Genomic DNA, 22,749 nt, shown 5'->3' with positions numbered 1-22,749 from the left:
TTTTGTTCTAGTTCTGTGAAAAATGCCATTTGTAATTTCATAGGGATTGCATTAAATCTGTAGATTGCATTTGGTAGTATAGTCATTTTCACAAAATGGAGTCTTCCTACCCAGGACCATGGAATATCTCTCCATCTGTTTATGTCATCGTTGATTTCTTTCATTAGTGTCTTATACTTTTCTGTGTACAGTTCTTTGTCTTCTTAGGCAGATTTAGTCCTAGATATTTAATTCTTTTTGTTTCAATGGTGAATGGGATTGATCTTAATTTCTCTTTCTGATTTTTCATTGCTCAGTTCAGTTCAGTTCAGATGCTCAGTCGTGTCCAACTCTTTGCAACCCCATGAACCGCAGCACACCAGGCCTCCCTGTCCATCACCAGATCCCGGAGTCCACCCAAACCCATGTCCATCTAGTCAGTGATGCCATCCACCCATCTCATCCTCTGTCATTCCCTTCTCCTCCTGCCCTCAGTCTTTCCCAGCATCAGGGTCTTTTCAAATGAATCAGCTCTTCACATCAGGTGACCCAAGTATTGGAGTTTCAGCTTCAACATCAGTCCTTCCAATGAACACCCAGGACTGATCTGCTTTAGGATGAACTGGTTGGATCTCCTTGCAGTCCAAGGGACTCTCAAGAGTCTTCTCCAACACCACAGTTCAAAAGCATCAATTCTTCAGTGTTCAGCTTTCTTTATAGTCCAACTCTCACATCCATACATGACCACTGGAAAGACCATAGCCTTGACTAGATGGACCTTTGTTGGCAAAGTAATGTCTCTGCTTTTTAATATGCTATCTAGGTTGGTCATAACTTTCCTGCCAAGGAGTAAGTGTCTTTTAATTTCATGGCTACAGTTACCATCTGCAGTGATTTTGGAGCCCAGAAAAATAAAGTCAGCCACTGTTTCCACTGTTTCCCCATCTATCTTCCATGAAGTGATGGGACCAGATGTCATAATCTTAGTTTTCTGAATGTTGAGCTTTAAGCCAACTTTTTCACTCTCCTCTTTCATTTTCATCAAGAGGCTCTTTAGTTCTTCTTCATTTTCTGCCATAAGGGCGGTGTCATCTGAACATCTGAGGTTATTGATATTTCTCCCGGCAATCTTGATTCCAGCCTGTGTTTCTTCCAGCCCAGCATTTCTCATGATGTACTCTGCATATATGTTAAATAAGCAGGATGACAACCTACAGCTTTGACATACTCCTTTTCCTATTTGGAACCAGTCTGTTGTTCCATGTCCAGTTCTAACTGTTGCTTCCTGACCTGCGTACAGGTTTCTCAAGAGGCAGGTCAGGTGGTCTGGTATGCCCATCTCTTTCAGAATTTTCCACAGTTTGTTGTGATCCACACAGTCAAAGGCTTTGGCATAGTCAATAAAGCAGAAATAGATGTTTTTCTGGAACTCTCTTGCTCTTTTGATGATCCAGTGGATGTTGGCAATTTGATCTCTGGTTCCTCTGCCTTTTCTAAATCCAGCTTGAACATCTGGAAGTTCACGGTTCACGTACTGCTGAAGCCTGGCTTGGAGAATTTTGAGCATTACTTTACTAGCGTGTGAGATCAGTGCAATTGTGCGGTGGTTTGAGCATTCTTTGACATTGCCTTTCTTTGGGGTTGGAATGAAAACTGACCTTTTCTGGTCCTGTGGCCACTGCTGAGTTTTCCATATTTGCTGGCATATTGAGTGCAGCACTTTCAAAGCACCATCTTTCAGGATTTGAAATAGTTCAACTGGAATTCCATCACCTCCAGTAGTTTTGTTCATAGTGATGCTCCTCGGGCCCACTTGACTTCACATTCCAGGATGTCTGCCTCTAAGTGAGTGATCACACCATCGTGATTATCTGGGTCATGAATATCTTTTTTGTACAGTTCTTCTGTATATTCTTGCCACCTCTTCTTGATATCTTCTGCTTCTCTTAGGTCCATACCATTTCTGTCCTTGTGTACTCCTTTTCCTATTTGGAACCAGTTTGTTGTTCCATGTCCAGTTCTGACTGTTGCACCTGACCTGCATACAGGTTTCTCAAGAGGCAGGTCAGGTGGTCTGGTATGCCCATTTCCAAATAGGAAAAGGTGTACACAAGAAATGCAAGTGACTTCTTCTTCTTCTTCTTTTTTTTTTTTTGCAAGTGATTTCTGTGTATTGATTTTGTATCCTGAAACTTTCCTTAATTCACTGATTAGCTCTAGTAATTTTCTGATACTGCCTTTAAGGTTTATCTATGTACAGTATCTTGTCATCTGCAAACAGTGAGAGTCTTACTTCTTTTCCAATCTGGATTCCTTTTATTTCTTTTACTTTTTTGATTGCTATAGCTAGGACTTCCATAACTCCGTTGAATAATAGTGGTGAATGTGGACATTCTTGTCTTGTTCCTGATCTTAGGGGGAATGCTTTCAGTTTTTCACCATTGAGAATGATGTTTGCCATGGGCTTATCATATATGGCCTTTACTATGTTAAGGTAGGTTTCTTCTATGCCCATTTTTCGAAGAGTTTTAGTCATAAATGGGTGCTGAATTCTGTCAAAGGTTTTTTCTGCATCTATTGAGATTATGATATGATTTTTATCTTTCAATTTGTTAATGTGGTGTGTCACATTGATTGATTTGCATATATTGAAAAGTCCTGCATTCCTGGAATAAGCCCAACTTGATCATGATGTATGAGCTTTTTGATGTGTTGCTGAATTCTATTAGCTAAAATTTTGTTGAGGATTTTTGCATCTATGTTCATCAGTGATATTGGCCTGTAGTTTTCTTTTTTGTGTTGTCTTTGTCTCGTTTTGGTATCAGGATGATGGTGGCCTCATAGAATGTGTTTGGAAGTGTTCTTTCCTCTGCAAATTTTTGAAAGAGTTTTAGAAAACTAGGCATTGTCTCTTCTCTAAATGTTTGATAGAATTCTCCTGTGAAGCCTTCTGGTCTTGGGTTTTTGTTTTTTGGGAGATTTTTTTAATCACAGCTTCAATTTCAGTGCTTGTAATTGGGTTGTTCATAATTTCTATTTCTTCCTGGTTCAGTCTTGGAAGACTGAACTTTTCTAAGAATCTATCCATTTCTTCCAGGTTATCTATTTTATTGCCATATAGTTGTTCATAACAGTGTCTTGTAATCCTTTGTATTTCTGCATTGTCTGTTGTAAACTCTCCTTTTTCATTTCTAATTTTGTTGATTTGATTCTTCTCTCTTTTTTTCTTGATGAGTCTGGCTAAAGGTTTGTCAATTCTGTTTATTTTCTCAAAGAGCCAGCTTTTAGTTTTATTAATCTTTACTATTGTTTCTTTTATTTCTTTTTCATTTATTTTTGCTCATATCTTTATGATTTCTTTCCTTCTACTAATTTTTTTTTTTTGTTGTTGTTGTTCTTCTTTTTCCAATTGCTATAGGTGTAACATTAGGTTGTCTATTCGATGTTTTTCTTTTTTCTTGAGGTAGAATTGTATTGCTATCAACTTCTGTCTTAGAACTGCTTTTGCTGCATCCCATAGGTTTTGAGTTATCATGTTTTCATTGTCATTTGTTTCTAGAAATTTTTTTTATTTCCCTTTTAATTTCTTTAATAACCTGTTGATTATTAAACATGTTGTTTAATCTCCATGTGTTTGTGTTTCTTTACACTTTTTTTCTTGTAATTGATATCTAGTCTCATAGCATTGTGGTCAGAGAAGATGCTTGGCACAATTTCAATTTTCTTAAATTTACTGAGGTTTAATTTGTGACCCAAGATGTGGTCCATTCTGGAGAATGTTCCGTGTACACTTGGGAAGAAGGTGTATTCTTCTGCATTTGGATGGAATGGCCTAATGCTATCAATGAGATCCATCTCATCTAATGTATTATTTCCTTATTAATTTTGTGTTTTGATGCTCTGTTCATTGGTGTAAGTGGGGTGTTAAAGTCTCCTACTATTATTGTGTTACTGTCAATTTTGCCTTTTATGTCTCGTAGTGTTTGTCTTATGTATTGAGGTGCTCCTATGTTGGGTGCATAGATATTTACAATTGTTAAGTTTTCCTCTTGGGTTGATCCCTTGATCATTATGCAGTGTCCTTCCTTATCTCTTGTAATCTTCTTTATTTTAAGGTCTGTTTTGTCTGATATGAGGATTGCTACTCCAGCTTTCTTTTGCTTCCCATTTGCATGGGATATATTTTTTGATCCTCTCACTTTCAGTCTATATGTTTTTTGAGGTCTGAAGTGGGTTTCTTGTAGACAGCATATATGTGGGTCTTGTTTTTGTATCCATTCAGCCAGTCTGTGTCTTTTGGTTGGAGCATTTAATCCATTTATATTTAAAGTAATTATTGATATATATGTTCCTATTGCCATTTTCTTAATTGTTTGGGGTTGATTTTGTAGATATTTTTTGTTCTGTTGTATTTCTTGACTATATAAGTCCCTTTAACATTTGTTGTAAAGCTGCTTTGATGGTACTGAATTCTCTTAACTTTTGCTTGTCTGAAAAGCTTTTTGTTTCTCCATCAATTTTGAATGAGATTCTTTCTGGGTAGATTTTTCCCTTTCAGTACTTTAAATATATCCTGCCATTCCCTTTTGGCATGCAGAGTTTCTGCTGAAAGATCAGCTGTTAAGCGTATGGGTCTCCCTTGTATGTTACTTATTGCTTCTCCCTTGCTGCTTTTAATATTCTTTCTTTGTGTTTAATCTTTCTTAGTTTGATTAGCATGTGTCTTGGCATGTTTCTTCTTGGGTTTATCCTGTATGGGAGTCATTGTGCCTCTTGGACTTCAATGCCTGTTTCCTTTTCCATGTTGGGGAAATTTTCAACTATAATCTCTTCAAAAATTTTCTCATTCCCTTTCTTTTCCTCTTCTTCTTCTGGGACCCCTATAATTCTAATGTTGGTGCATTTGATATGGTCCCAGATGTCTCTGAGACTGTCCTCAACTCTTTTCATTCTTTTTATTTTATACTGCTTTTCAGAAGTTGTTTCCACCATTTTATCTTCCAGCTCACTGATTTTGTTCTGCTTCAGATATTCTGCTATTGGTTCTTTCTAGAGTATTTTTAATTTCAGTAATTGTGTTCTTTGTCTCTTAAAGAATACTTTAATTCTTCTAGATCTTTGTTTATTGATTTTTACATTTTGTCCGTTTTGTTTTCAAGGTTCTTGATCATCTTTACTATCATTATTTTGAATTACTTTTCAGGTAGTTTGCCTATTTCCTCTTCATTTATTTATACTTCTGTGTTTCTAACTTGTTCCTTCATTTGTGCAGTATTTCTCTACCTTTTCTTTTTTTTTAAGTTATTGTGTTTGAGGTCTCCTTTTCCAGGTTTCAAGGAAAGTTGAATTCTTTCCTTGAAGAAGATTGAATTCTTTCTTCCTTTTGGTTTCTTCCCTCCTAAGATTGGTCCAGTGGTTTGTGTGAGCTTCCTATAGGGTGAGATTTGTGCTGAGTATTTGTTTGTTTGTTTGTTTTTCCTCTGATGGGGAAGGATGAGTGAGGTGGTAATCCTGTCTGCGATGATTTGGTTTGTATTTTTGTTTTGTTTGTTATTTAGATGAGGCATCCTGCACAGGGTGCTACTGGTGGTTCAGTGGGTCTGGTATTCAAGTGGTTTCCTTTGTGTGTGTTCTCACTATTTGATACTCCTTAGGGTTAGCTCTCTGGTAGTCTAGGGTGTTGGAGTCAGTGCTCCTACGCCAAAGCCTCAGGGCTCAATCTCTTGTCAGGAACAAAGATTCCACAAGTGGTTTGTTATGGCATTAAGTGAGATTAAAACAAATATCCAACAATGAGAAACCAAAGATGAACCCCAGACAAATGGCAGTTACAAAATCAGGCAAATAATAATTAAAATAATGGAATATACACATATATATATATACACACCAATGAACAAAGTGAAAACAGTTCAACAAAAATAAAGTACAATAGATTGACCCAGTGAACAAAGGAAATCAAAAATTGTATTTACCAGTTAAGAACAAAACTAACTTAAGCACAAACTGGAAAACAAAACTAAAGCAAGGTGCCAAGTGGGGAACAAAGCCATGAAAACAAAACTAACAAATATGTTGAGAGGAAAGGAAAGAAAGAAAAGAAAGAATAGATATGCAAAGTTAAATAGAGGTAGATGAAGAAGATTTATATACATTAAAGATTAACTGCATGGGGAGAAGAACAATAGGAAAGGCAAACAAAGGAATAAATGGAGAAAAAATAATAGGTTTAAAAAATTAAAAATATAAAAAAGAGGAAAAAAGTGGAAGAAGAAAGAAAAAATAAAAAAGGAAAACTCCACAGAACTGCAAAAGCCCAACATAGAGGCAGAGGTTTATAATAACAATAGAAAATGTGACTGAATATACACATATATGGGTACACCCATAATCAAAATCAAAACAGTCCAACAAAAATAAAGTACAATAAATTGACCAGGCAAAGAAAGGAAACCAAAAATTATATCTACCAGAAGAAAACTAATTAAAGCACAAACTGGAAAACAAAACTAAAGCAAGGTGCCAATTGGGGAATAAAGCAATGAAAATAAAACTAACAAATATGTTGAGAGGAAAGGAGAGAAAGGAAAGAGAGAAAGAATAGAAATGCAAAGTTAAACAGAGGTAGATAAGGAAGATTTGTATACATTAGAGATTAACTACAAGGGGAAAAGAACCGTAGGACAGGCAAACAAAGGAATAAATGCAGAAAAAAGAATAATAGGTTTAAAAAATTAAAAATAAAGAAAAAGAGAAAAGGGAAAAAAGAGAGAAACTCCACAGGACTGCAAAAGCCCAATGTAGAGGCAGAAGTTTATGACAACAATAAAAAATGTGAATGAGAGAAGAAAAAAAGCTCAAAGCTTAATTGGATTTCTTAGTGCCAATAAAATCGACAACTACAACTGAGGGGGAAAAGAGAAAAAAAGAAAAAAGTTCAAAAGAATCTATAGAACAAGTAAAAAAATAAGAATAATAATAAATGTTTTTCTTGAGTCACTGCTGTCAGAGTCCTTTCTCTTGCTGGGAGTCACAGTCCACAATCCACCTCACCTCCCTAGGATGCCCTTCAGCACCGTGGTGACCTCTGGCTCTGCTGTGGGGGCAGCTCAGATTCTAATCTGGTTCTGCTGCTGTGTGTTCTTGCCTCCAATGTCCACAGCTATCAGATCTAGTGTGTTTTCTTTTGTGGGAGCTTTCATTGATCTTTTATATATTCCATAAACACAGATCTGCGTAGTTGATTGTCTGGATTTAATCTGCAGCTTGTACAGCTGGTGGGAAAGTTTTGGGTCTTCTTCCTTAGCCACATTGCCCCTGGGTTTCAATTGTGGTTTTATTTCCACCATTACATGTGGTTTGTCCACTGGGGTTTAGCTCCTGAGGCTGCCTTGGAGGGTTTGGGTTTGCCTCTATGAGGGCCCGGTGTGGAGGTGGTGCAGCTGCTTGCTTGGGTTGCAGGGGTTCTAGCAACACCAGTTATTCAGAGGGGTTGGCGGCTAGGGTAGCAGGAAATACAGTGCTCTAGAAGGATATGGCAACCAGTATTGGCCAATATGCTTCAGTATTCTTGCCTGGAGAACTCCGTCTCTGACAAAGAAGCCTGGCAGGCCACAGTCTACAGAGTCGGAAAAAGTTGGACACCACCGAAGCAATCCTACATGCATAGATGCAAGACTTTTTTTGCCTGTGGCATCTCTGCCTCAGTGAGAGTTAAGTGTGAAGGTGGCACAGCCGCTTGGCTTGCAGGAACCCTGGTGGCGCCAAGTGTGCAGGGACACGGACTGTCTCGGCTGCAGGAGTTATGGCCCTATCAGGGTCTTTTTTCAAGCCTGTTATAACTGGCGATCAGAAGGCCTCTGGTCAGTCTTTCTCCATAGCTCCACCAGTTCAGTCACTTAGAGGGCTCCCTTGCCTGGGGTCCTTCTCTGTTGCTCCATGCGTCAGACACATAAAAGGACTCCCCTGGGTGGGGTCCTGCTCTGCAGTTCAGTGTCTTAGTTGTTTGATGGGCCAGCCTCTCCTGTTCAGCTGCCGATGCTGGCGTGTTGGGAGAGAAAGGCTATGGTGATGGCCCCACGCCCTACACGTGACTCAGCAGTATCACCTTGCTTCCGTGGCTGCCTGGCTTTCCTCCACTGGCATTTTCCACCAAGGTCTCCTCCCTCACATTCCCTCAGTCCATCTTTCTGCAGTCAACAGCAGCCCTTGCCTTAGGATTGCTGCACAATCCCTAAGCTCCAGCTCCCAGCCTTGTGCCTTCCAGGAGACCAGCGATCCTGTCTGGGATATGTATGGCTGTGGCAAGGACTGTTTGATTTTCATTCCATTTAGGTTGCCACAGATCAGCAGTTTCACTGTCAGCCTTAGATGTTTCTCTGACTCAGACAATTGCCCCACTGTGGTGATCAGACCCCTGCTTTAGTTCTCCCACCTGGTGAGGGCAGGTCCAGTTCTACGAACACTCCTGTTTTTGACCCTAGTTCCTTCATCCTACGGAGTTTTGCATGGTTCTATGTATTCTTTTTCACTGGTCAGGTACTCCTGTCCACTCTCAGCTGGTGTTCTGCATGCACTTCTGTGTCTGAAGGTTTATTCCTGATGTATCCGTGGAGAGACATGTACCCCACATCCACTTACTCCTCCATCTTGTTCTCCTCCATTTCTTCTTTTTTGATTTTTTTGTTCTTGGAAGATAAGCCAAGTGATGTAGGCTTCTTGCAACAGCTGACATGCACAGTTGTTGTTCTCTCCCAGTATTATCATGTACCCAGTATTTCTAAATAGCACAATAGTGAATGCTATGGATTATAGTCTTGATTTAATTAATTTTAACTTATTTCTCTTGGGTTTTGAATATCTTATCTATGCTTATTTAAATGCTTAGGATTTTTACAGTCAATGCTCTCTGAAAGCCTATAGTTTCCTTCAGGGAATAACCCTGGGAAGGAAGGAAAGAGATAAACAAAAACCATAAGTAAACACAAGACAATGTTTGTTTCAAAACCCACTCCATTATCCAGATGACTTTAAGGGACATTGCTTTATTTTTCTTGCTTTCCCTTCATTTTGTTGAGTTCAACATTCAAGAAGACAAGTTTCCACGTGACTACAGCCTACTTCCTCAGTCTGTTTTGTATGATGGCAGTTTGAGGGTATTAATATTTGCTCTGCTAAAAACCTTTACTGTTTTATATTAGTTTGGGAACACCGACATATGCAACATAACCACACTCCTCGTTTGCCATTAATAACCCAATGAACATGTCAGTCTCCAAGAGGAGATGATCATAAGCTGTGTTTATTGGACTGGCATCCTTCTTTCTTGCAACATCTTAAGTCATTGTTTGAAGGCATGCTTTGGAACACAATTTATACAGTAGTCATTTTTATAGAGGAAAATAAGAAAAGGTGCCACAACTTCATGGTAATTGTGCTGTTATTTTTCAAAGATTAACTAAATATCATCCCACATCTTATTAAAAATAAAATCTTAAATTCAAAACTTTTTAGTCTGTTTTTCCTCTGTATTGAACTTAAGAAAAAGAGGAAAATGACAAAAAGAGAAAAAAATAGAATTAACTTAAAAAGACATGCTCTAATTCTATACTGAATTCTGCATCTATCACAAATCTAATCTAACAGTTTACATCCCTATCTTCAGTCAGGTTGTTGAAGGTGCTATATAAGCTTCTCAATCCTCAAAGTTGTTCTCTTTCTCCCTTCCCCACCCACGCCTCCTCCTCTTCCTTCTCTTTCTTCTCCTTCTTTTTATACATGCAAGGCAGAATAATATAGATTAATAAATTACTGATAATTTTTTTCTAATAGAGATTAAGACAAAATATTTCTGGGCATCTTTATCTACTCAGAGAATCATTTTCCTAGAATCTTTCAATCCTAGCATAGTAAGCAGGATGATATATTGTGGTGTTTGAATTTGTATCCTTTAATTCTAAGGTGAGAATAAATTTACCTTTGCTCTCAAGATATGAGTACTCTAGAAAAATACTGGACAGGAAATCAGAAGGTCTCAGTGACATTGTTAAGTTCAGACCTAGATGGGCACCCTGCCTGAAACAGAGCAGGTACCCAACACATATTTGTGGAATGAACTTCATCTGCTTGTGCTTTGCCTTCTCATCTGCTCAAAGAAGATGTTGGACAGAATATGTGACCTCTTATGTTTCTTAGAGTATGAAAATGGGGTTCTATGGTGTTCTATAGTTCCTTCTTAAAAAAAATTAAGTTGATATATTTTCACTTATTTCGTTCAAGAAATTTTCTTTCTTTCTTTTTTTTGTTTGTTTTGTTTGTATGGCATGTGGAATCTTAGTTCCTCAACCGGGGATCAAATCCGTGTCCCTTGCGGTGGAAGCTTGGAGTCTTAACCACTAGACTGCCAGAGAAGTTCCAGTTTTCTGTAGTTCTTGATTGTTTAGATAACAGGTAAAGATCATTTGGGAGAAAATATAACTTTTAGATGGCTGTGTATAATAATAAGGCCTAGTACAAATTTTATTTTAAAAGCCAAGCTTTCCTCTCCACTTATGCTTTGTTCTTTTGATTGTATGTGACATGCTTGCTTTTACATTTAAAGAGTAAGGCCCTTCTCTGCACAGAAAGTGAAGCAAATAATTGTTACTGGAGATATATAAGACTTTTCTCTCTTGAAAGTCACCCAGACCATTTAAACTGTTTAATATCATTAGAGTTTAGTTGATGCCCTTAATTAACTCTTGGAAACTGGAGCAATTTCTTGTCCTGTTAAGGTATTTGTATACTTTTGATTTCAGAATTACTATCTAATATGTCAAAAATATATGATTTCAGAATGCAGTTGATGTTTATTAAATGTCTACATTTATATAGTTTCATATGCTGTCTTCTTTATTCTTTAAAAAAACCTAAAAATTAGATGTGATAAAGTAGTTTTGAGAAAATCAAGACTAAAATTCAAGTGACATGGGCAAGATCTAAAAGCTGATAAATAATGGAACAGGAATGCAAACATAGTCATCCTCAGAAAAGAAGAAAAAATATTTCAGGAATAAAATAATGCATTTCAAACATGTGGTAGACTATGTCACTGTGCAATTAATGGAAAGAACTATGGCCATGCAGGTAGTAGTGAGCTGAGGGCTCTTATGCTCCTTGAGCACAGGTTTTCAGTAGAAGTGCGGTGTGGCCCCCCTTTCCACCTTTCACCTTGAGAGGAGCTGAAAGCTTCAGGTGACATTCCATTCTGAATGGTATGGGCTTGGAAACAACACATTTTTATTTGATTAATGTTGGTTATCATGGCAAAATTTTTCCATTTGTATATAAATGAACCCAGATAGTCAAGTATGAAAAGCCTATCTTTAGGTGGACTAATGGTCAGGAAGAGTTATGACTTTTTAAAAACTATGCTATGAGGCAAATGATTATTATGTCTTTTTTTTTAAAACTCAGACTTTAGTTTTCAACTTTTTAAAAACTTCTTGCTTAATATTTGAAAAAAAAAATCCAAAGGTATTACCTCTGCTTCTTACTATTTTGAAGGAATCATTCCTAAAGACTGGATTTCTGTCTTTAAAAGATGGATGAACACCATTTTAAGGTCTAGAACACCTTTGTCATGTAGGTAGTAATGAAAACTCTTAGATGATCAAGGTTAGATGAAAGCATTGAGAGGTCATCTAGTCCTGGGCTTTGAATAAGATCTCTTCCAAGGTTTCTATCAAGCTTGAAGCTTTATACTTTTGTACTATCTGAAGTTTGCCCCTGAAAATGTATGCTTTTGACATATTTTTTAAAGAAGTTTTGATTCTCTTGGCAAAAGAGCTCAGATGTCCAGTAAAATTCAGATATAAATTTAACTGCTTAGATTTCTTTTTTTTAAAAAAGAATTTATTAACTGACTAGCTCTTCAAGGAAAAAAAGAAACAACTACTTAAAAAAATTAACTGTATATCCTTCCTAAGGATATCATGTATAAAAATCTTAGTGGTATTATATTAAAGAGTTAAGTTTTAAAATCTCAGAAGACTTCAGTCAAAATATCTCAGAAATTTCATAACCTTTAGATCTTCGCCTATAAATTGATTCTAAATGTTGAAAATCAATTACTACATACATATTTTTCAGTGGAGAACTATGATTGTATGTGTGTTTTTGTTGGTTTCACTGACATCCCCTCTGTGCCATCAAAAATGCCAAATAAGTGATTATTTCTTACATTATACCATTTGTTTAAAATCATGTCTGTCTTCAGGTTTTTCATATTTACTCCATCAGACTATTTCAGATCATATTTTTCTTCCCGATTTTAGTTGCCTTTTATATACTTGAGAGAAAAAAAATTTCTACATTTTATAATGCTGCTCCTTAATTTAAATGTGTATTTCTTGTAATCTGTTTAATTCTTTTTTTCTAGAAGGCATTGTTCTTGGAGATTTCCACTGATTTCCTGTTTTAATTTTGACCAGTTATTTGCTAGGGCTGTTGCAAAGTTAACATCTCAAGAATTATTTTCAAAGAACACTTGAATTGGTTTCGACATTATATACCATTTTCGCTTTCATTCTTTCTTTGTGGTCTTTTCATTCCTATTTTGTTGAAGTAGTACTTGACATCACTTTGTAGTTGTCTAACTTCTCAAATTTAAATAATCTTTCCCACTAGACTTGCTCTATTCACAGTCTTTCTTCCTCATCTTTGTTAAGTGACAACTCTTGTGTTCCCGGTTGCTCAGGTCAGAAATCTTAAAATCATACTTGACTCTTTCTCTCACACTCCACTCTACCCAACAGAAAATGCTTTAATTGTCAAAATATATCAGAATGTAACCAGACCTCCATTGTAACTATGTGTATCACTCAAGTGGTAGTCATACTTCTGTCTTAGAAGTGTACAAGACCAAATGACTTTGTCATCATTAACACACTGGAACACTCAAGAGGTGACAGCTAGGCTTGTAGCATGTTTTGATACATTCTGATTTGTATTTGAAATTGTTTTCCATTGCATATCCTTGGTGGTATATGGTAGTTATTTTCAAATAATTTAGGGACTGTCAAATAGATGGAAATAGTAAGATGTAATGTTGGAGTTCACATGATCTATCATTTACACAGCAACTTACAGTTGATAAAGTAGTTTTCATAACTGTCTCATTCGATTGTCATCATCTTTCTAGGTAGCTGTTTATGTCACTGTTTTGCAGGTGAAGAAACCAAGGCTCAGCATCTAAATGATTTGACCTAACCTTGATGATAGTGATGACATCAGAATTTGAATCTGGTTTTTCTGTTTCTGAATCTTATACTATTTTCATTGCTTTTCTTCTGTCCTCTATGGGACATAATTAAGACTAGCATTCTGAACTTATAGATTCTCTCTAAACAGAGATGGACACTCTCATAATTTGTGCTTGGTGTTAGAATGTGTTCCAGAGATGACAGGTTTTCTATCAGGGCTGCTGTTGGGATAGATGCAAGTCTCCTCCCACTTCCCCCAAGTCCCTGCCCTCTCTCACCCTGGCCAGGGATACTGTGGAAATTCCACATTGATGAGGTTACTCTTTGGGATGCCTTCCACCTGTCCTTTCAGAGATGAAATTGTGTCATTTATAAAGGCCCATGGGCATGTTTGCTTCTGTAAGAACCCATACGTCAAAGATACTGCTGGGTTTTCTTGCAATCTCATTTCAATAGAGTTACTTCTTATTAAATTATTGAAACTACTAAATTTTTATTAAATTATTGAAATGACTAAATTATTAGTCATAACTTCTTCTGTCTTGTCTATTAATTCTTTAATATTTGTATTGATTTCTTTCATCCTATAGTAGGCCAATATATTTAAAAGGAAAGAACTTTCCTGACAGCTAACAAATTCTGTTTTTCACATTTCCAACTGATACAAGTTAATTTTCCTTATTTTTTCTTCATTCAGAGTACTTAGACATTTTATATAAAAATCTCAAAGGAAATAATTTCTGACAAGTTTATGATTTATTGTTTCTGTGTTTGCCAATCTTTATACATTCATAAGTGGTTCCATCAGGTTTATGATTTTTGTTTTGAAATTTTTAACATATAAGAGAACATATTTTCATAATATGGGTTTTAGAATCTAATATAGAAGGAAAATTTTAGTTTTATAATCAAAGTAATTCTTACCTTTTATCTCATAGATTTTGTCAGCCAAGAAAAGCCTTTAAAAAATTCCCTTCTCCCAAATTCATTTGTGATGTATCACTGGAGTAATGATTAGGTTTAAAGAACAGTGCATCCCCTGCATACGAACCTTCAAGTTTCAAGTTTTTCAAAGATGCAAACATTCATTCCATTAACATCAGGTGTGAGTGAAATTGCAGCTTGCCCTCCATCTCCTATTGCTGAAGATCCTTCAGCTCTACCATCTTCCACCTCCTATTTTGCCTCCAGTCAGTAACTCTTGTCTGTACACTTCATGCCAGCCCCTGTATACCAACTGTCATACTGTACTACTGTATTTTTCAAGATACTGTACTATAAGATTAAAAAATTGCTTTTTTTTGGTTTTTTATGTATTTGTGTTTATGGGTTTGTTTTTCATGTATTATTTGTGTGAAAAGTATTTTAAATCTGTTACAATACAGTACTATGTAGTCGATTGTGTTGGTTGGATACCTAGGCCAACTTTGTTGAACTTACAAACAAACTGGACTTACAAACATGCTCTTGGAATGGAACTCATTCATATGTAGGGAACTTACAGTAAATATTGGAGATTTGCCTTTTCATCTATCTCTCTTTTTACTTGAGTAAAGTCACTTCATGATGACTCAGACTCATTTTTCAAAATGTAGGTATGCTTTCTCCTTTCTCTTAATTAGTATTAATAGTTGTGAGTTAGAGATTGGGCTTCCCCAATGACTCAAGCAGGTAAAGAATCTGTGTGCAATGATGGAAATATAGGGTACTCAGGTTCGATTCCTGGGTGAGGAAGATCCCCTGGAGAAGGAAATGGCAACCCACTCCAGTGTTCTTGCCTGGAGAATCCATGGACAGAGGAGCCTGGTAGGCTTCAGCCTATGGGGTTGCAAAGAGTTGGACACAACTGAGTGACTAACACTTTCATTTTCAGACAGAGACTGTAGACACTGACTTGATTTATAACTTTTGCCCTAGAAGATGAATCTTAGGGTATTTTTGAAAGTAACCAGTAAAAGACATGTGAGTGATTTTAGCACAATATGTTATGCAGATGAAAGAAAAAACAAAAACAAAAACCCCTGGGTGTTACAGTTGAGGACTGGGTAGTATGACTTTTCTCTATTGGATTATAACATTTGATTTAGAAAAAAATACAAGGAATGCTGATATTTCCCATTAGGAGACTTATACTTTATGTGATGTTTGTTTGCTGTACTGCTTCCCTTGTGTCTCAGATGGTAAAGAATCCACCTGTAGTGCGGAACCCAGGGAGACCTGGGTTCGATTCCTGGGTTGGGAAGATTCCCCTGGAGAAGGGAAAGGCTACCCACTCCAGTATTCTGGCCTGGAGAATGTCATGGACTGTATAGTCCATAGGGTTGCAAAAAGTCAGACATGACTGAACGACTTTCACTTCACTTCACTTCTTTGCTCTACTACTTCCAATGCAGCTTTCAAAGCTGTCCACAGAGTTTTCACTTTTGATTCTGACTTTGTGCAGTAACAACAGGATAATTTGGTGGCTTTCTTCTATATTTTACCTTTTCAATGAATGAAATCTTCTACACATTGTTTAATACTGCCAGGATAGAGACATGGCCAGTGTCCATTTCCAAAATCATGTATGATCACAGGCGTGATGCAATGGATGACTACAGCACTTTTTGAACAAGGCTGGTCTAGTGTGATGAGGTGAAGTTGTAGCTGACAAGATGGGACCCACGTGTATCTTTTCCCAACTCTGGGCTAGGTGACATCACCTTGGCAGCTTGAAATACCTTGGCAGGAATATTTACACCATGGGAATCAGCAAATTTTTCAAACCAGATTCTTCCCTTGACCCCAAAGAGCTGGTTGGTTAACATTTATCAACACAACACTGGTTTGAGCACACTTAATTTGTATGACTTTGGTCAACATACTTAACCTATCTGGGTCTCATTTTCTGTTTCTGTAAAATGTGGGAAGCTACTACCTACTTGACAATCTTTTTGAAAAAAAATTACATGAGATAGCTTAGATTACAATATTTAGCATAGTATTGGATTGGCCAAAAAGTTTGTTTGGGTATTTGGGTAACATCTTATAGAAAAACTGGAATGAATATTTTGGCCAACCCAATAAATGGCTATAATAATGATAATGATAAAATAATCACTTCAAACTCAAATAGATTGTTTATGTTAATTTATAGAACTCCTTTACTCACTGTTAGCTAAGTAGTAAGAGGAACAAGGTTATAAAACGCTGGCAGAAGCTTCCATTTTAAGTGGGCATAATCATAGTGAGCTCTTTCTCTTATTAGACTTTAAACTTCTTTGGTTTAAGTCAGCATCTATTTTCAGTATATACCATATGGCAAACCACCATAGTGAGTATAGTGAGGAGTATGTTTTGTATTTTGCAATCCATTTCCTTTTGCTGTTTCTGAAACAGGGACAATTCTATAACTTTGCCCAGTGGTAAAGAAAACACCTGCCAATGTGGGAGATGTGGGTTTGGTCCCTGGGTTGGGAATATCCCCTGAAGAAGGAAACGGCAGCCCATTCCAGTATTCTTGTCTGGGAGATCCCATGGACAGAGGAACCTGGTGGGCTACAGTCCATGTGGTTGCAAAAGAGTTATACATGACTTAGTGACTAAACAACAATAGTAAAGTATGCACTGACAATTTATCTTGTGTTTTTATTTTTTCTATCTTCTAAGATTTTTTATTTATTTATTTAAGATATTATATATTATATAATTATAATATTTATTTTTATGGCAGGTTGAGAAATAAATGGGAAGGAAGAAATTGAAGATACACAAGGAAGTCAGCAATTAGAGCCCGGTGAATACAATAGGAAGATCATTGTAAACTAGGGAGCTTTTCCATGTTTGTGATTTTTACTTTTCCTGACTTCCTCCTTGTAACATTCAGTGATTAAAATGAACTGGTGTGAAGGCACAGAGTTAACTGTTATTCACTCTTTTGCTCCTATCTTGAGAGGACAGGGTGTCAAGGGACGACTGGGTGGAAGTAGCTACCTAAGGAGAAGGAACTAGGTTAAGTCTCTGAGGGTTTTGCTTATACAGCAAAGGAGATCACCCCAGGAGGCTGGTCTTGACCTGTGAGTCAGCCTTGAGGCTGACACATGGAGCATTTGGAGAAATCTGGTGATAAAAGTAAGAGGGTGCTTCACTAGCTTGAGGAGAAGGTAACAGGCAAGGGAAAATCAGAGATGCAGGATGTGAAATCAAATGACGGAACTTTCTGTCTTAATGTAGACCATCTGGTCATCTTATCTTTAAAGCAGTGATTTCTCAGACATTTTTCATGTTATATCATGATGACCATATGTCTCAGATTTCCTAGGATGGGCCGGATTTCAAATATTTTTGCCATTGTTAGACCGTAGGACCCAAATTAGGATTGGAAAATATGATTGCTATTCTTACAACTCTTTCAACTCTTGTTACCTTTATCTCATTCAGTTTCCAAGTCATTAGCAGCATCCTTAAGCAGCAATGCAAAGTGTGGTTCTCAGGTCTGACTGTGTATCAGAATCACCTGGAACATTTGTAAGAATACTGGTTCCTGGGCACCTGCTCCACCCCTGTAAGCCCCTCTCCCCTCACCACAAAACCAGATTCAGGAGGCTCTGGAAGATATTCAGATATCTGTATTTTTCACAGATGACCCATGTGATTACGAGGCAGCTGGCTGGCAGACAGGTTTTTGGAAACCAGTGGGCCAATCAATGCCATGCACATCTTCCTCAGCATTGCAAAGCCTCTTACAACAGGGTTTCTCATATGGGGGCTCTTTGACTTATGGAATCTTTGAACTCCTGTAATTTTTTCTTAAACTTTTTATCTTTATAGGGCTATAGCCGATTAACAATGGTGTGATAATTTCAGGTGAACTGCAAAGGGACTCAGCCATACATACACACGTATCCATTCTCCCTCAAACTCCCCTCCCATCCAGGCCGCCACATCAGTTCAGTTCAGTTGCTCAGTCGTGTCCAACTCTTTGTGACCCCATGGCCTGCTGCCACATAACATTGCACAGAGATCCCTTTGCTATACAGTAGGTTCTTGTTGGCTGGTTATTAATATTAAACTTATGAGTATGGATCCAAAAATGGTTCCCTGGGAGAGGACCATAGCTTTCATCAAATTCTCAGTGGAGTTAGTGGCTGAGAAAGGAGGCAAACCCAAGACTTGGCATCTAGAGGCCAAGGATACAAGGAAATCACCCAGATGGTGAAAGGTACTTTTCCAATGGTTTCAGACTTTACTATTCTCATATTTTATTTCAATTTGTTTGTTTTCATCTTCTAAAATCAGAACTAATTATTGATCTAATAGTCTCTTTTCTGGGTTTAAGGAAAACACACACACACATACACACACACACACACACACACGCACACTCCTACAGACATACCAATGACTTATTCTAAAGCAATGATTCTTCTCTCAGATGAGTATTTTCAATTTTGTCAACCAGCAGTGTGTGTGTGTTTGAAGGCTGGTGGTTTGCTGACGTGGGATGATCTTATCATCTTCTTTCAGTCAGTCAGTCAGTTCAGTCGCTCAGTCATGTCTGACTCTTTGTGACCCCGTGGACTGTAGCACGCCCAGGCCTTCCTGTCCATCACCAACTCCCGGAGTTTACTCAAATTCATGTCCATTGAGTTGGTGATGCCATTCAACCATCTCATCCTCTGTTGTCCACTTCTCCTCCTGCTTCCCTGTTTTCTCAGCCATACCCCCGCCACCCCCACCCCCACCCCCTTGCCCTCTAGCTTCCCCCGTGTATCCACCAAAGGAGGTTATGGATCTGTGATCCAGTGAAATCCTGTCTGTTTTAAACTTTGGGGTTAATATTCTCCAGCTGTGTTGCCTCAGCTCTAGGGAGACTTTTTTCCTTGACAAGCATTTGTGGTTGAGAGAGCCAAGCAATAGATTGGAAACTTGAGGCTGTGAGTTCTAACTCTGAGTCTGCCCTGACACAGTGTGTGACCTTGGGCAATTCATTTGATCTCTGTCCAAACTCTCTGATGCTTGATAACAGGATTTTCTAGAAATCTCCCTGCCAATAAAGACATATGGAACCACTCCTTGGTTCCACAAGGGAAGGCTACACTTCATTATCCTTCAGGCTTTAAACTCTCTTTCTCCACTTGCCCACCTCCCCATGCCAGGGACTGCACAAGTCTTTTTCCAAGTCTTGGTACTACTTTCTTGCTTTTCTTTCCAAAAACACAGCAGTTCTATTCTATCTTAGCCCTCCCCAGGATTCAAAACTTTGTCCCCAAACACATACTCCATAGAATCAAATTGCCCAGGCAGTATGAATTGTTCAGACCTGGATTCTGCCCTGGACTTCACATGGCTACTGTAAACAGAAGAGAGTTAAATTTCTCTCTCATTTTCTGCATTCTACAAAGTACAATTTATTGTTTTATGAGCCTGCACAAATCATTTTTATACTCCCTCTACTTTTTAACATTTCCTTTTATAGAAAATGATTAAGTTAATAAATTTTATTAAAAGCAATAGAATTCCAAGATTTTTTTTTTTTTTTTGTAGAAAATATGCACTATTTCAGCTTTTGGAATTTGTTAGATTATTTACTCAGATAATATGTATCTTCTAAGTTTTGGGAATGCACACACACACACACACACACACATCCCAGTATGTAATCAAAAATTTGGTGGGGTGGCATAGAAGAAAATTATGTTTGGTAAGGAACTTTTAAATTCCTGATAATTGCCATTTCCTCATTTTAGAATGAGGCTGGAGCAGTAGAGCCATAAATATTTTTTCTTACTGATATTTTGTTCTGCCTTCAGTCTCAAGATACCATGTCCCACTGAACACTGGATTTTTTTATTTTAGTCAGTTTGTTTCTGCTAATGGTAATTAAAAGTCCTTTGACATGCTCAGAAGAGTCAGCCTGTGGTTTGTAGTAAACCAATCCAGTGGACTTGAGTTGACCAGTTTGTGGAGTAACTTAGATTGTGTGTTGTAAGTCAGACACCCTCTGGCTTACAGAGGTGTTGGTGGTAGCTCTTCTGGGATGGAGAACCTTCCTTCCCCTTGGAGCCTCCCTCACTCTCCCCTTGGTTTGAGCCTGCCCCAGAATGCTCCACTCCTGTCATGTCTCCCAAGTAGCTTCCTTTGCTGTGGAGCATCCTCCCCTCTCTCCACCAAGATCTCTTTGGGGTAATTGCCAACCTGGAAATTGCTTAATAAACTATCTGCTTATTATTCCTGTGCAAAGGAATACTATTACAGTAACAGTAATGGGTTAAGCACTTTTTAGAATACTTTGTGTATAATTTTGCATTTAATTATCATCCTGGGAGGTCTTTTAAATACCCAGTCTTGAGATGAAGAACAAGAGTAGTAAGGTACTTTATGTAGACCCACACAGGGAGTCAAGGCAATGAGTTGAGACCTATGTGCTTACCTAATGTGCTTCTTCTTTTAAAAATAGCCAGATGTACCTTTATATTATATGTGGTTTTAAAACCATGGTGGTTAGACCCCAACCACAAGAAGAACTGCTATATGTGTGAGAACGAAGTGGAGAGAGGAGGAAGCAAGTGGAGATGGCTCTGTCTCTCCACACTTTCTTCTTTGTCTCTTTCACACACACACACACACACACACCATCAAGCTAAACAGATCATCTTTTCCTTGTTTTCACACTGGACTTCCAAATATTTCATCTGAAGGAAAAGTGTCTCCATAAAATACAAACAAGCTGTGAAAATCACTGCTCTCTAGAATCCCACTTATCATCGTGCTATCTTATCTCTTCCTCCTCTTGATCTGGAAATGCTAATGTGACTCAGATGTTAGCTGAGGTCACCCTTGTCTCTGAGGTCACCCTGTCCTTTGAGATTTAACTAAAATGGTCTCAGTCCCCCGTTTCATATCTCCTGGAAGGTTCCAATGCCATCCCCCAGATTTCTGTCCAACCTCGACCTGATTCTCATGGGTGGTTTTTCCTGGTAAACTCTTGACCTCCCTCATCTTTCCGCCAGCTGTCTTGTTCTCTGTTCTCCATGCTGACCCTGAGGGGAAACTCAATCCTTTTTTCTTAACTAGCATCCCCAAGTCATCCCTGTTCACTCCTGCATGGCACCATTCCATAATGAAGAACTGTAGAGGCAGGAGAGTGTTGATATCCCAGTAAAATGCTTAAGAAGAATAGGAGGCACCCTTGTTCTTAAACATTATTAAACCTCTTTGCCACCAGGAAGTTCCTCTTGACTGCATTCCTCTGCCACCGCAGGCCTCTCTCACTGTCAGCGCCTTCTCCTCTCCCATCTCCCCGCCTCCCTTCCTTCTCATCACCCCTCCATTCAGAATCCCTCAGCTATTCATCTAAGGCTGTGTTTACTGCCTGCTTCTTATCTATGTCTCCCAGGATCTCACCTTTTCTACCCAAATAACTTATTAGGATATTCTTCTAAACAGAGACAGTTTTCTCTCCAGAAGGAGCTCTACTACAAGCTCTTGCAATGAATTCCCTCCAGTTAGTGGAGTAGGTTAGGTTATGTGTTATAAGTCAGACACACATGAACACAGTATAGCTCTAGTGGAGGGGCAGAACCAGGCTGAATAGCAGGTTCAAACCAGAAGCTAACTTTTACTCATGTTGAAGAAGTGTCAGGGGCCTATATAAAGCATAGGTAAACAATTTGTCTTTTTTTATGAACATTTACTATTAAGAGTGATGAAACACCATTTACTGAGTGCTTCACTTTTTTTTTTTAATTGAATTTACTTCCAAAACAGAAAAAGAGTCACAGTTATAAAAAAACAAACTTACAGTTACCAAGGGGGAAAGGAGTGAGGGATAAACTGGGAGCTTGGGAAGGGACTGACATATACATGCTCAGTCACTTTGGGTGTGTCCAACACTTTCTCACCCTATGGATGGCAGCTCACCAGGCTCCTCTGTCCATGGGATTCTCCAGGTAAGAATACTGGAGTGGGTTGCCATGCCTTCCTCCAGGGGATCTTCTGACCCAAGGATTGAGCCTGCGTCTTCTGTGTCATACACGCTACTATATACAAAATAGATAATTGATAAGGACCTACTGTATGCATGTGTGTGCGCTCAGTCGCTTCAGGCGTGTCCGACTCTGCGATCCTATGGACTGAGAACAAGAGCCCGCCAGGCTCCTCTGTCCATGGGATTCTCCAGGCAAGAATACTGGAGTAGGTTGCCATGTCCTCCTCCAGGGGATCTTCCTGACTCAGGAATCGAGCCCACATCTTCTGTGGCTCCTGCATTGCAGGCAGATTCTTTACCACTGACTCATGGGGAAGCCCCAAGGACCTACTGTATAGCACAGGGAATTCTACTCTTTATTCTTTGATGGCCTATATGGGAAAAGAATCTAAAAGGTAGTGGATATTATGTGTATGTATAACTGATCCACTCTGCTGTACAGAAGAAGCTAATGTGACACTGTAAATCAACTATACTCCAATAAAAATAATTATAAAAGAAAGTTCACATTCTGTAATGTACATATTAATATCTTTTTTTAAGTAATAAAATAAGTAAAGC

General features: G+C 38.1%; 1 protein-coding gene across 4 annotated transcripts in view; it reads left to right on the top strand.

The window, feature by feature from the left end:
• Window positions 1–22,749, top strand: part of SUGCT (succinyl-CoA:glutarate-CoA transferase) — a 727,590-nt gene that overhangs the window by 460,977 nt on the left and 243,864 nt on the right. The gene's annotated exons all lie outside the window — the stretch shown is intronic.

This window comes from Muntiacus reevesi, chromosome 6, assembly GCF_963930625.1.
Source record: "Muntiacus reevesi chromosome 6, mMunRee1.1, whole genome shotgun sequence".
Classification (NCBI taxonomy): domain Eukaryota; kingdom Metazoa; phylum Chordata; class Mammalia; order Artiodactyla; family Cervidae; genus Muntiacus; species Muntiacus reevesi.
This window is presented reverse-complemented; position numbering and strand designations above follow the sequence as displayed.